This window comes from Solea senegalensis, linkage group LG1 (assembly GCF_019176455.1).
Source record: "Solea senegalensis isolate Sse05_10M linkage group LG1, IFAPA_SoseM_1, whole genome shotgun sequence".
In the NCBI taxonomy this organism is placed as follows: domain Eukaryota; kingdom Metazoa; phylum Chordata; class Actinopteri; order Pleuronectiformes; family Soleidae; genus Solea; species Solea senegalensis.
The window spans coordinates 39376247-39390994 of NC_058021.1; the positions used below are offsets into that span (position 1 = coordinate 39376247).

Sequence of the window (14748 nt, forward strand, 5' to 3'; positions counted from 1 at the left end):
GTGAATAAAATCAACACAGATAGAAAGCATAAAAAACAGAAATCCCTAAAAAACATCCAGTAAAAAAACTACAAAAGCGTATTGCATTAATATAAACTAAACATTTTTAAACGCTAAATATGTTTTCACAAGATTTTTTTTACGAGGATGCAGCTTTTCTTATTTGCGTAGATATTATATGATCAATTTCCACTTACTGTTGATTTCTTATTTGTTGCCCTAATGCTTTTATTTTTTTAATTGCATTCAATCATTCTATTATTATTATTCAAATGTTGTTTCTTTGAAAAAACCCTGTTTTTTGGAAAAGGATTAGGGCCCTTTTTTTCTCAGAATCTTGAGAAAAAGTCAGAATACTGATGTTTAATTTCACCATTCTGCCTTTTATTTTAATTCTTTAATTTTATTTTCAAATATCCTTGAATATTCTCAGTGCATATACTGTATATTCTCAATGGTTGGCAGTTCATTTGTTAATAGAAAATAGGATAAAAACGTAAATAAATCATTTATTTGAGACCTGGCCCTCTTGCCCACTACCACTACCTTCAAATAATAAGCACTATAGAGCACATGTGTCAAACTGGTGGCCCGGAGGCCACATGTGGCCCTCCAATCGATTACATGCGGCCCGCCCACCACTGTGCAAGGTGATGGAATAGAGAGAGAATATAAGACTAAATGTATTTGCCGGCAATATTTTTATCATAGTAATAAGACATTCGGTTTTAATCATTGCTTTATTAAATGTATTACACTCAACATGAAATTACATATAAATAAGCTGTTTTAATCACATCCTTGTCATTATTTGCAAAATCTTTTTTATTCTGAATCATTTTATAACAAAACAAGCACTTAATGCAATTCTGTCTAATATCATAATGAATATCTTATATTGCCCACCGGCTACTAAATAGTTGTTTTTTCCGTCGGCCCCTGCTTGACCAGACTATATGCTCATTGGCCCCCAGGTCACTTGAGTTTGACACCCCTGCACTATAGAGAATGAATGAATTAATGCGTTAATTGATTTTTAACTAAATCACTTTGGTCTTCTAAGTTGCATTATCTATTTCAATCCAAACACGAATAGCACCCAATCTACAACAGATTTGGTTGTAGTTCAGTGATAAATTGTGAAATTTGTGTACATCTGCACATTTGGTCTTCCTCTCTTGTGTCTCCGATGCACACAGGCACTGTATCCCTTTTTGTTTCCTTATCTGTGCTTGATTGCTGTGCATAAATTGGACGACCAAGTCAAGAGATATTGTTTTAATCTGAAATCATACAATCAGGACACCAGGAATAGGGTGAGATGGAGGCAGATGATGTGCTGTGGTGACCCCTAAAGAAATGAATGCTGTATTGTAGTAAGAGAGAGGGCTTTTCCACTCCAACAAGTATCAAATAGACACAATATGTTGACAAATTATAGTGCAGCTCTTCAACTTTATTTATCCCTAGAGTGCAGCAAATACAATCCAATAGAAAACATTGGTCAAAGAGATGGGACTTGAGGGAGGTGGACTTAGCTCAAGGCAAATGGCTGCATTAAAAAGCAAGTTGGAAAAGGCAGGAAGAGAAGATAGGAAAAATGTGAAGACAACATGAAAAAAGCAAAAAGAAACTTGCTATATAGCTATTGTGGAAAGATTTGATGTTACAGTAGAGGGAGGTGGATACAGGGGGTCTACCACTATTTTGCAGGATTTTGTCTGGACTATTAAAAGCCACCATCCTGTGAAGCAGCTGCAGCATCACCAAAGTGTATGAGAGCAACAGTTAGCATTTTTATTCCTGGTTCCTATTGTGTGAGTTTGAGAAATCCACATTGTAGCTTCCTGATTACCTTCTCCTGCCAGATCCTGGGCACACCTGAGACTCATGCCGACTGAGCAAACGAGTAGTAACCAGCTGAAGAATGAAAGGCTAATCCACCAGTCCTCTCTCCCCCAGATTGTTTAGTCATCCTAGGTGTTTTTCCAGCCGGTAGTTGCCTTGTTCTAAAACCTGTTTACTTACCTGCACACCTGACACATCTAACCAAATCTTCATCTGCCTGTCTCATTATGGAGAAACGAATCCACAGTCCCACAAATCACCTGTACTCGTTCATCTCAGTTCCAGACTCAGTTCTCACCACCAGTCTGCCTAGTTATCTGAACACTCATAAAACGTCTGCCTTAAAGTCCGGCCAGTTTAAAAAATGCATATCATATATCAACCCACAGAACCCAGAACGGTGCATGGGAAACCTATCTGAAAGACCACTTTCACGCTGGCCTGCACCCAGACATCCAAAATAACTTCCAGCAGTGCTTTGTTAACTGAGAAAAGTGCAGACAGGAATCAGTGGTGTGGCACGAAGCTGGCTTATTATTAAAGACAGTGGTAAGATGCAAGAGAAAGCATTGAAGCTGCTGAGAAACTCCAGATGGTTCAACTTCAAGCCATCAAGTGCCCAAGTGAGGGGAGAGGAAGAGGATGGCATAGCAACATTGTCTAAGCTTTACAAGGGTTGCACCCGTGGGTTCTGACAGTTCATGATGCGATACAGGCACTGTTGCAGTAACAGAGCGCAAACACACTCACAGCGGCCAACTCACGCTCAGGAGCATACAGTAAGTGTTGCCAACATTCACACTTAGTCTCACTTCAGAGAATCAACTCCAGGACCATAAGACCCTGTAAGTACAACAACCTATAATAAGAATTAATTCAGCAGACCATAATACACCAATTGGGCCCATATATGAAACTGTAAGAGAATGATACACTGCTCCCCCCACAGTTAAAAAATGAATCTGTAAAAATGAAAAACAACCTGCCCCATAAATGTATTAAAATGTACTGTCCACAGCAGAGCAGGGAATTCAGGTCAAAAGGAGACGTGAATTATTGCTTGAACACAGAACATAAAGTACGAAGGATCCATGTGAACTGTTGCACATTCATTACAGGCAAGTACTAAACACAGCGTGTAAATATTTAGGGAGAGGACTACCGAATGAGTGAGCCGATGGCTGCACGCAAGAACAGAATGTTCAGTGAAGACCTGAAGCTGAGTTCCACTGCACCACATTCACCTCACATGATGCAGCCTGAGAAAGAATGGCTCAGATGATAGATAAACTCAGCTCAACTGACTGAATAGTCAGACTAAATGTTCAGGTCCGATATCACCGAAGAAGGGTTTAGGCTTTTTTGTGAGAAGAAAAACATGTTGGTGGCACTGGGCACTTGCTTTTTCTTATTTCAGCAGTCTTGTACAACAACGAGTGTTTATTTAATTTGGATGTGCCCACTTTCACGTTCCATGAACATCCATAGCAGTGCAGGGATCTGGGGTGGGAGTCTGCAGTGAAACACATCAATGGAAGGAGATGGAGACTCCACAGGTGTCTTATGATCAGCACTTGAACACAACTACAATATTTACAGTGAGTTTGACAGAAATGCAGCATTTGTGATACATGCAGACATGTGGACATACTCACTAATGTATATCTGGGAATGTATGTGTATGGATGGATATGTATGCAGGTGCAAAAGCTTTCATGATTTCACATATGTGGGGATGGGCTCCATGTCTCCATTTTTTATTTTTTACTTATTAATGAACTTACTTATTTCATTCATGTTTGATTTATCCTATTAAGTGTACATGTACAGTATGTACTACTTCAATCCTGTATTTACTTATTACTTACCCTCCTAATAACTAAAAGAAAAAGGTATGTAAACAAACATAATACATACTGTACCTGCAACCAATAAAAAACATTTAATCCAGATCACTCAGAGGACCTGAGAACTTAATCAAGAAACATTGATCATTTGGCTCATTTCTATTAATCAACATTCAGGCTTGAATGGTGATCATATATGGATGAATTTAGGTGTGTAAGGGGTTGGACGTGAGTGTGATCCATGTACATTTCCAGGTGGGTTGTGATTTATCGAGGGAACACAGCCTGCAGGTGTACTGTGCATGCACACAGATTTATAAATAAGAATATCTTTGTGATGCGCAGCATTTTTCAGCTTGTGCGCACACGTACAGTTTATTATGGATCTCACACACTGTTTTAAAAAAATAAGTAAAGACATCGGTAAAGTCTTATAAGACCTTGCATACAGTCATCACCTTGCAAAGTGTCTTTGGACTAAACAATGAATCCTGAATGAGACATGTACGAGAGAATATGACTGTGGTTATATTTAAAGCAATGTAAAAATGCAGTCCTTTTTATAGTGACTTACATTTTATGCTGTGTCAGACATTCTGCTTCACATTGGTTATCTCTGAACAATGAAGAGTTCCCTGACTTGAATATAAACTGAGGGGACTGTGAATTGATGTTTGTAATTATTGCCAATTTTCTTTATCTTTTCTTTTTTTTTAAAAAAAAAAAACCTTTTTATCTGTTCCATTCATACAGTACATTTCAGTATTCTCTCTTAAAGACATACAGTAGATGAAGTGCAGGGGGAAAAAACTGTAGCAATGCACCATCCCTGCCAATACAAAACAATAAAAGGAAAACAACAACAAACAAATGAGAAGTTTTCTCTGTTAGTTGATTGATATTAACCTGGATTGTGATATATCCATAACATTTACATCTGTATCTAAGCAGGAGTCCTTGATAACTTAATTTTATGCCAGAAATTGGTTTTGTTTCCTATATAATATCCTCCCACTAAAATATTTCTGACTCACTATATGCATTGTGCAGCCAGCACATCTGCAGTGACTGATGCAGTGTTGATGAAGTGAATAAATTGTGTGTTGTATTATAGTCTTTTAATATAATGTATGTTCTCAAAGGGACCATCGTGGATATAAGGCTTTTCTGTGTTAGGGTTAAACAAAAGCTGTGTTTCCATCATGGTATGGTTCGGTTTGGTACAGTACGGTTTGGAGTTGTAAAACCCTGGGTCAGGCTTGCACTTTGACTGAGAACAAATCTAAAATCTAAATCTAAATCTTATACTTTATTAATCCCCTTCTGGAAATTATTTCTCTGCATTTGACCCATCCTAGAATTAGGACCAGTACCTTTACTTGGTAGGCGGCGTTGTGGGCTGTGCCCGATGGCTGTCAGTGAGGTTCATGGCATGATTTTGTACCAGTGCAGTGACAACAGACAACAACATAACTTCTTTTTTGTGGTAGAATGCTATTTAAAATGTCCTTGACATCCATGGGTCACAAGGGAGTGATGTTTCTCTGTAGCCCCAATCAGCTTGCTGTCATGGGTGGAGCTAGACCTTACCATACCATAGCTTTTTACTCTCAAAAATACGGAGTGGTAGGGGCTGGTTATTTTGATACTATTCCTAATGGAAACACAGTTTGTACTGTACCACACTGAACTGTTCCACTCAATGGACACATGGCATAAGTGTCTTGGCAACACATGTGTTTTGTTTTAATTAAACTACCATACAAAAAGGAAGGTAGCAGGGGACTCCAGTCAGAAAGAGAGTTCTGAGCATGTTCTGCACAGCAGGGTCTCAGGCTGCACACAAGAATAACATTAAGTGGCGTTTCCTGAGTTTTGCAGATGTGCATGTCTACAGATTGTTTTGTAAAAAAAACATATGGATGGCTACAGCTAATTTGCAGACATGCAATGGTTGAGCATTGCATGGGTACCTCTTGAAACAGCTGTTTGTCTCTAGGTGCATGCCCTTCTTTGCTCTCACACATCTTGTGGGACCACCCTTTCCTTTGGTGCCCCCATCCTGGTGTCTCACATCGCCTTGGACTTCAATGCAGATATACACCATTCTCAAAGAAACACTATCATAGTAATGGTGGTGGACAGATTTCCAAAGACGGTTCATGTTATTCCTCTGCCTTGTCCACCAATGGAGGAAATGTTACTTTTACCCTCATTATTCCCGAGCAAAGTGTTCTCTGTCCATCTCTCCTCCAGGTATACCAACCTCAATTCAGTGGGAAAACCAAGTTGATTAACCAGGAACTCCACCTGTGATACCTGAGTAGAAGATTTGCTGCCACTGTTTCCTGAGGATCGCTGACCACTGGCAAGTCCCCATACTCCTCCATGTAAACAACAGTCAAACTTGTTCAGACGAGTCCTTTCGGTTCCATCTTCTTTGTGCCTAGTGTGAGGAATTTGACCTGTTTTTCAGGAATTCCTATTTTTTTCCATCTCAGTTGTAATCATTACTGTTTTCCTGACTTTTAGTTAATTAGTTAATGGTTGCATTTAACAGCAGTTGGCATCTAAACTGACTTGGTCTTAATCTCCTCACTGCTGTATTTTTCTGCCTATTACTCTGACTGATCATATGTGTAGTCTAAAGTCAATTTTTGTTGCGCTTAATTTTTGACCGTGGTTTCATCAGTCATTACAGAATAAACCTACTTGTTGTTCCTGGTATCTTATCAAGAATAATTTCAAATGGTTTTGGGGAAGTTGAGCCATTTAAAAAATACAAACATTCCCATAATCTATGAATACTTCAAACTAAAAATAGAAGATATTTTGGAACAAATCACTGTTTGTAGCAGGAAATCACCAGAGTGTCTTGCTGGCCTGAAACCAGTGCTGCACTAGTATAGCACTGTGGCTCTTATTGTTTTGAATTTGTTAAAGCATTTCATTTTATTTTGTCACTCTTACTACAAAATCACATTACTATAACAAAAAAACTCAAAGCCCATTGAGTCACATAGAGTGATCTGTCTTAATAAGATATAATAAGATAGAATGTGATAAAAGAGTTATAGCAATTGTAATATCAATCATATTGGTAGGCCAAGTCTAAACTACTTTTTTTTGCTTTGTATAGTGTTTAATGTGCTTAATAATGTGTAATAAATAGGTGAGATGAATTAAACATCCCCCACTGGTTCTTCCAGTCGTGGTTCTTCCCTTGGTCTTAGACAAGTCACATAAGACATAACATTTTGACCTGTTGCACTAGCCCATTACCCAAAGGACTGGTTGTTTATACCTTACTGTGAACTATGGATTTTAAACGTGTGTTGTCTGGAAATAAGAGTCAGGAGGTCTAGAGGAAGACCAAAGAGAAGGTTTATGGATGTAGTGAAAGAGGACATGAAGTTAGTTGGTGTGAGTCAGGGGGATACAGAGAACAGGGTTAGATGGAGGAGGTTGATTCGCTGTGGCGACCCCTGAAGGGAGCAGCAGAAAGGAAAAGAAGAAGTTGCCTGGAAATAAGAGTCAACTCTTTTGCGGTAAGACCCAGAATACATAAGGCTTCATTACTGAAATGTGCACTCTGTTAAAAAGTAATAATATAGTTTAATAATAATCATAACAATAATAAGAATAACAATAATAGCATCTAATGCTGCATAAAAAGCAGGTGATAGTGTGAGTATTTCATTCACAACAATCATGTGAACCTTCAATTTTAGAATTTTGAGACCCATATTTGTTCTCTGATTTCTCTGGTTGGGACAAACCACTTTAATATAACCATGATCATGAAGCAGATATTTCATGTAATAACAATTGGGTGAGCATTATTACTGCACTGGAAACTAGAAAAAGTGACACATTATGAAATAAAAACTGACAAGAATAAAATATGTCGTCAGAGAAATAATAGTGGGAGAAAATTGCAATCGAATAGTATATCAACTATTAATAACGTGAGGTTTAGATATTTAATGTGAGAGCCCAATTGTGATCTAACTGTGCATTAAAGTGTCTCAGCAGCTTTTCTGTGCAGTATCATTCCTCACACGACAAGTGTTTACTCCTGCGGGCTAACTCCTGTCCCGTGTTATTACACAGCAGTATTTGGGGTGGCGCGCCTGTCGCCCGACTGTTCGCTGGTCGGAGGCTTCAGCTCAGAGATGGCAAGAGAACCGTAGCTGACTGTGGGGCCTATTAGGTTGGGTATCTCACCGACAACGGTAACGTTAGAGAGCCGCAGATACACACGGTGGAGAGGAGCGGGACGACGGGAAAAGGTACAGTACCGCTTGTGTGGCTTAATCTACTAACGCTACTGGGTCCTTCCTCATAATGTTAAAAATAATTAATGTCAAGTCTGTTTTCACATGAAGTAAACTGTTTTGACTTGGTCTGTGATGGCGGACAATTAGCGCGACTGCTAAGTAGCTAGGTTAGTTAGCACGCCGGCTACCTGGCAGCTCTTGGGTGATAGCTAAGTTTGTTACATTAGCTTGCTAAACTAGCTGTGTGTGATGTACCATTAAATATTAAATCATTCATTTGTATGTAAACAATTCGTTCTGGTTAGCTAGCTGGGTATAGCAATGGTATTTAGCACAGTCAACTAACGTTGAGGCTGACACTTAAACAACACTAAATAGGCTTTTCCTATTAGCTAGCTTGTTTATTAATGGCTCAGCTAACTGACCTCTGCTTTGGTTATATACTGCTGCTTCATGTCGTGAGTTGTCTGTATCTCTGAGATGCTGCACATTTGCGAACACAAGTTTACCAAACACTGGCAAGGATTGTAGACATTACTCAAACGCCAGCAGGTACCTTTCTGTTTATGTGCTAACGTTAGCATTTCAAGTTAGCAACTGTGCGTTCACCATGCCAGTTTGTGTGTTTATGATCAATGTTTGCATTTAACATGTCAAGCGTAGGTTCGTTTATGGCCTACAATTAGTTTTAAAGTGCAGTCTTGTCCTTTGTTATATGATAAGAAATTGTCATGACCGAATGTTGATGTTTAAAAGCGTAACAAAACATGGGTCATCTTAAGTTTTAGAGATGTGTGTTGTTTGTTTTTTTGGTCATGCACAACACCTGAGATTAGACACAGGTGAATACAGGCCTGTCACGGGGCAGGCACGTTGCTATTTGAAAGAGCATTGCCATAACAAAGCACCCACTATATAAATACTGTACAGACACACTGTAACATATACTCTATAAGAGTCCTGGACTGCCAAGGAGTGTCATATGGATACAATAAAGCCTGAATCAGAATATGGGTACCCACAAGTTTGTAGAGGTCCACATTCACGTTACTTGGTGTGATGTGAATGTCATCATCTGCTCATGTCTGCGGTGGTATCCGTAAACTCTTTGTGGATATACACGGGCACCCCTACATTTTGTGACTGTGCTGATGTGCATGCTGACTGTGCATGTTCCTTGCACAGTCTTGCTTTGGCCTGAAAGAGGCCAAGAGGAAGATGGTAATCATGGATAGTTGCTTGAGGTTATGCAAGGAGGTCCGCTGGTACCCACACATGTACAACTCTTTGTTCAAAGAATATAGAGACACACAAGATATCGCCATGTTCATAAGATATTGCCACTTTTAGTATAAATGGAATTGCAGCCATGTATGCTAAAGTGGAAATGTGAAGCAACTCTGCTCAGCTCTGTTGTTGTCTCTTCCTCGTTTGTGTATATGCAAAGTGATACAGTTAAACAGGACTACAGTCATTCTCATGGCTGGTGTCTGAAAACTCCTGGCTATTGTAGTTTTAACCAGGATGCTAATCATTCGTTTACACCCTGTTGTCATGTTGTGTATTTTAGTGTAGACTGAGTAGTGGCTGCTTATAGGAACCTGTCACTTTAGCGGCAACTTTTGCTGGATGACTCTTGAATATACTTGCTTGTACTCACACATGAGCGTGTGAGCGTGCGTGCACAGTGTTTTTAAATTAAGAAAGCAGGCCTGTTATGCCATCATAAACAAAAGTTGTATGGTTTTTTGTTTTTTTAAAAAAAACACCTGATTGTTGCTGATATAAATGAGGGCTATATTAAAGATGGTATTGTTGTATAACAGTGATTTGCTGCAGTGAAACCCTACGTGAACTAAATTAACTGATGGAAACCTTCTCCTGCTTCCTGTTGTTAGAACAGTTACCGAGACAATGACTTGTTTTCACAGTTTTGTGGATGTGAAGTGTGAAGTTGAAAGAGGAGTTCAATTCAGTTCATGTACTGTAAGTTAACACTCCCTGATGAATTGACTTCAACAAATGCTCTAAAGTGCAAGCTAACATAATACTGTGTGTGGTGTGTGCTTGTTTGTGTGTGAATTGGTGTGTATGGAAAATAGGGAAACCTTAGTCAGCCCTTATTATTAGTTTTGTATTAATGCTGTATTATATTGTTTTGTGTCTGACTTTGATGTGACACTTGCATAGCATTATACAATACTAAAATTATAAAGAAGTAAAAGTAAAGGAATCACAGATGACAAAATCTGGAAGAGACATCTCACTTAAATGTCAGTTATTGAAAACTTCATGAAGTTCTCAGTCTTCCACCGAGGTGTATTGAGACATTTGTGATCAGTCTACTGCACGACTGTAGCATGTAGGCTAATAATCTTAGGGCTTGGCTTCATCCCCTTGAAGTGCCAGACTTGTATTGAATGACATGCGTGTTTTTCTTTTCATGCGTAATACAACAACTTGTGTACACTTGATGTGTTTGCTCTTTCATACAGTTCAAATAAGTTTTGACAATGAATTTGTACATTTATACACTAATAATGCAATTGTTTCAAATATTTTTGCTCAACTTCATAGTGTCATGTCACATATTAGAATTAATAACAATAATTAAATGATTGCAAGAGGAATTTAGATTATATCTAATTGTAACTAGGGTTGTCGTGGTAAAGGGATTTCTGCTGTTGTAATTTTAAGGATCATAACTGTGCAGTTGTTATGGTTGCTTATTTCCTTATTTATTTTGCACTTCCCTATACTTCCAGTACCATGACCCCATCATGAACTTTCATTCTCTGCCATAGTGTTAGATTTTTTTGCTCATGCAGTAGATGTCTTATGTATATTTCTTGGAAGTGTATACTGCCTATCTAAGTAGGACAATAAAGACAACCTTCAACCTTTAACCTAGCTTTAACCTGACTGGTCTTAAGTTTTAGATTTGCTGACAAAGGCCTGTAAGACACACACACACCTACACACAGGAGATTTGTTCAGGTGGTGTGAGAGTATATTCACAACTGTAGAACATTAATTAATAATGAAAAAGGATTGAAATGGTACATTACTAGATTTTAGCAGCGAAGTACTCTTACATCTGTGGTTGTACTATACCAAGAACCTCCTACTGACAGTCATGAGGGGGATTCACAGTTATAGGGCTTCTCAGAATCCCAGTTATCAAAGTATCAACATAGGCTGAGGAAGAGACACTGTTTCTCTGCGTTGTCTGTTGATGCACTGTCATTGTCCTCTGTCTGTGCTGTGACAAATTTATACATTTATCGCTTTAGATCCCTGCTTTACTTACACTGAGATTTGACGAAAACAGAGAGCAGGCATCTCTCCCTCTCGCTCTCTCTCTCTGTTCTGCTGCAGCTGTGGCTATTGTCAGAAGCTGGCAACTCAGCTTCCACCTCCACAATGCCCTGTAGGAAGTGGAAGTAATGTCAATCACAACGTCCTGATACTAGTAAAATTTAGTGCTGTACTGTTTATGTAGGCTGACAGGATTTTGGAATAGTTTTCTGTCCTTTTGTAGACTGTACAGCAAAACTTTGAGCCCACTTGTCAAGGTCCCCCCCACCCATTGAAGCTTTAATGTAAAACACACATTCAACACAAATATGAAGTACATTATCTAGCTTTCACATGAGTTCTAGTTGTTAGTAAGCAAATACACACCTACTCTACCAGAGCTAGCAATTTTTGTATAGGTAGGAGGAGAACGGGTTGGAACGTGAACTGGCAACCATCCCGTTACAAGCCAAGTTCCCTTTTTACTTGACCATGACACTGTTTTATGGTGTTTGCTTGCTTTTAATGTCTGCACACTAGCATGTTGTTGTGTGACTTAGTTTCTCTTGCTGTGTCGATCAGAACAGCTGATCACATGCGGGTACACATATTTAAATGATTATCAGTTTTTGGTCTGGTTCTTTCACTCTCACTGGTCTATTTTAGATTTAAATCCATCTGTGTATTAACCGTTATTTACACTGCAGTTGCTTGTAACTAGGGAAAACTGTGGTGTGGTCATGAAACTGTCGGGGAAACTCAGTCCAACTTATATTAATTGCATTCCAGTTATTACTGCATTGTACAACCCTATGTCCTCTTCTTGGAGGATTTATATCACACATTGTAACATGAGGTAGTCCTGTTGCTGATAGTTGTTTTTTTTAACTCCGCTCCATAAGTTAATGCAATTAGACACAATTTCTGCATTCTAATGTATACCATCTTTTGCAGGAAATAAGATATGACTCATGCTGTGAAAGTGGTTACATTACATTACATGTCATTTAGCAGACGCTTTTATCCAAAGCGACTTATAAGGGAATTGAGCACAATCAGCCAGGGGTGGAGTTGAACTTGCGACCATGAAATATTTTGCACACAGGGTGCTGGTCTTAACCACTGAGCCACTCCACCCCATGGATGAATGACTTTACATGTCTTAAAGTCCCTCATCCATTAAACTGTCACATCCCATTTCTTTAGATTGAATTATTGAATTTATGACTTTATTGTCATTTCAGATTATTGGTTATTATTATCAGATTATTGGTTATCTTCACAGGACATTTGGGAGGAGGTCAATGAGGTTGTGCTTGTTTAGCCAAATGGTATGCGGTATCAGAAAGTTGCACAGGGTATGGGAATATCTATGTTTCTTGTGGGTTTCTTGCAATGTGCAATTAATTCAAATATTGTGAAAAACAATCCATTAAATCCTTACTTGCTGCCTTCATGACTTTGTTATAATCATCCTGGGACTCTTGATTAATGAGTTTGCTTCTAGCAAATTTACAGTTTTTTATGTTCTTGTCTCTGTTTCTGTACTTGAAAGCATGAGGCCCTTCATTAAATATTATGCATCAGAGTCTGCTGCTAGTCATTTTGAATACACTTTTATGGTCCAGGCTTATCTGTCAGATTAACATTAACAAAATTAACGTTTATATGAGTGATGTTGGTTTTCTCTAAGATTGTTTTTACTGGTGGGGGCTGGACTGAAAGATTCTGGCCCAAATGTGGTGTCGTCTGGTTCATTTTAATACAAACAATCCGTCACATATACTCATCTTTAACATTTCAGTTACTTTACAGCATAGGATTTTATAGCTTTGTGCATGCTTACACAAAATGCAACGGTCCTGTGCGGGTTGGATAATCAACACAACATGGAGGGAGCTAATGTTATTACTGGGTCATTCCTGAGTTCTTAGAAAAAGGTGCTAGCAATCTAATGCTATCTGTATGACTTGCAAACCGAGACACGTTGGCACCGTCTCATCTACGGTAAGCATCCCATTTTTTGCCTTATTGTTTGATATAGGCTGTGCACACTGTAGAGAGGAGGACCAAATGACTCAGCTGTCAGTCTGTGTGTATGTGTGAGTGAGAGGAGATGAATGAATGGAACAATACATTGCGTTTTTAAATCACATTGGGAAAAATAAAGAATCACTTTGTGGCGGTCAACAGAGCCCCCCCCCCAATGTCATTCATCTCCCTGCCCTGCAGCTCTCTCTCTCTCATACACACAGAGTATCATCTGATTTGTCTGCCCTTGTCTTTGCGTATGTGCACACCTAAGCGGTGCCGTTTTGCCGCCGTCTTGACAAACCACTCCAGGAGGCTTTCACTTCAGGTGTACTCATAGCAGTTGTACTGCTTTGACTTGCAAGCCTTTTGATAAGCAGGTGTGCTTACAAACCACCAGAACCATATATCTAAAATACTCCCACAGTTTTTTTTTTTTTTTTAAACTTCAGTGTGTTGTCCATCCTTTCACAGAGAGTCGGCATCTTACTTCAATGCGCCGTATTTTCGGAATCTATTATGCTGACAAATTGCCCCAGCCCTACTGACAATATACTCACTACAGTAGACCTCACTGCACCACAGTATAGTATAGTACTATTTATTATATAGTGTAGTGGTTTCATATTTTCAATATAGTAATAATTGAATAAAGTTTGCCTTCCTTTATGCACCAAAACTATACAATATACTGCTTTTTATAAAGCGAGAAAATTAATATTGAGTAGAATTTAGTTCAGCCCATTGGTCCAGCCCTGAACAATATTTTTTTTATGTAAATGTGTCTCAACTAAAGCTGACCTAATGAAATGAAATCTAATTTTAATCTGCTCTCCCTGGCTTTAATGCAAATGACAATAATGAATACAAATCTCCTCCTCTCAAAAAACCCATGATTGGAGGATGATTCAGCCCCTTTTAAAGCATTGAGATACTGACATGCCCATCCCATTCTAAATTCCCAAGAAGCAACTTGACACACGTATAATGTAACGCGGCCTCGGTTGGAGTGGTCACGTGATTTTTAGTGCTTGATGCAGCGATTTAAACACAGCCACCATGACACTTCCGCTTCATTTGCTTGAAACGGTGTTGAGCAGGCATTGTCAAGCATAACATCACTAGCCCTGGGCCAGGCTTGCGTTTTGACAACAGTAGAGAATACCTTTACTTGGTTGGCAGGGTGTGGGCTCTACCCAATGGCTGTGTCAGCGAAATACGAAGGGTGATGACGTACTCGTAGCAATGAACGACGACTTCGAATGCAACACAACAGAGAACACAGCAGCTTTTTTTCTTTTTTTTAGTGGTAGAGAGCTATTAAAAAATGCCTTGACATCCATAGGATATTCACCCCAGTTGCAAGAGAGTGATGTTTTTCTGTCGCCCAATCAGTTGACTGTCGTGGGTGGAGCCGGTCAAGCTCCACCTGACCAGCCTGTCCC

General features: G+C 39.0%; 1 protein-coding gene across 2 annotated transcripts in view; it reads left to right on the forward strand.

Annotated features, from left to right (window-relative positions):
• The first annotated feature begins 7781 nt into the window (after nucleotides 1-7781).
• The window catches only part of LOC122774697 (NEDD4-like E3 ubiquitin-protein ligase WWP1), a 29914-nt gene continuing 22947 nt past the window's right edge, over nucleotides 7782-14748 (forward strand). The window contains exon 1 of one of the 2 annotated variants that reach the window (XM_044034183.1): nucleotides 7782-7987. The gene's annotated coding sequence lies outside the window, so the exon portion shown is untranslated. The remainder of the gene's footprint in view (nucleotides 7988-14748) is intronic. The other variant, XM_044034175.1, reaches the window with a different exon arrangement.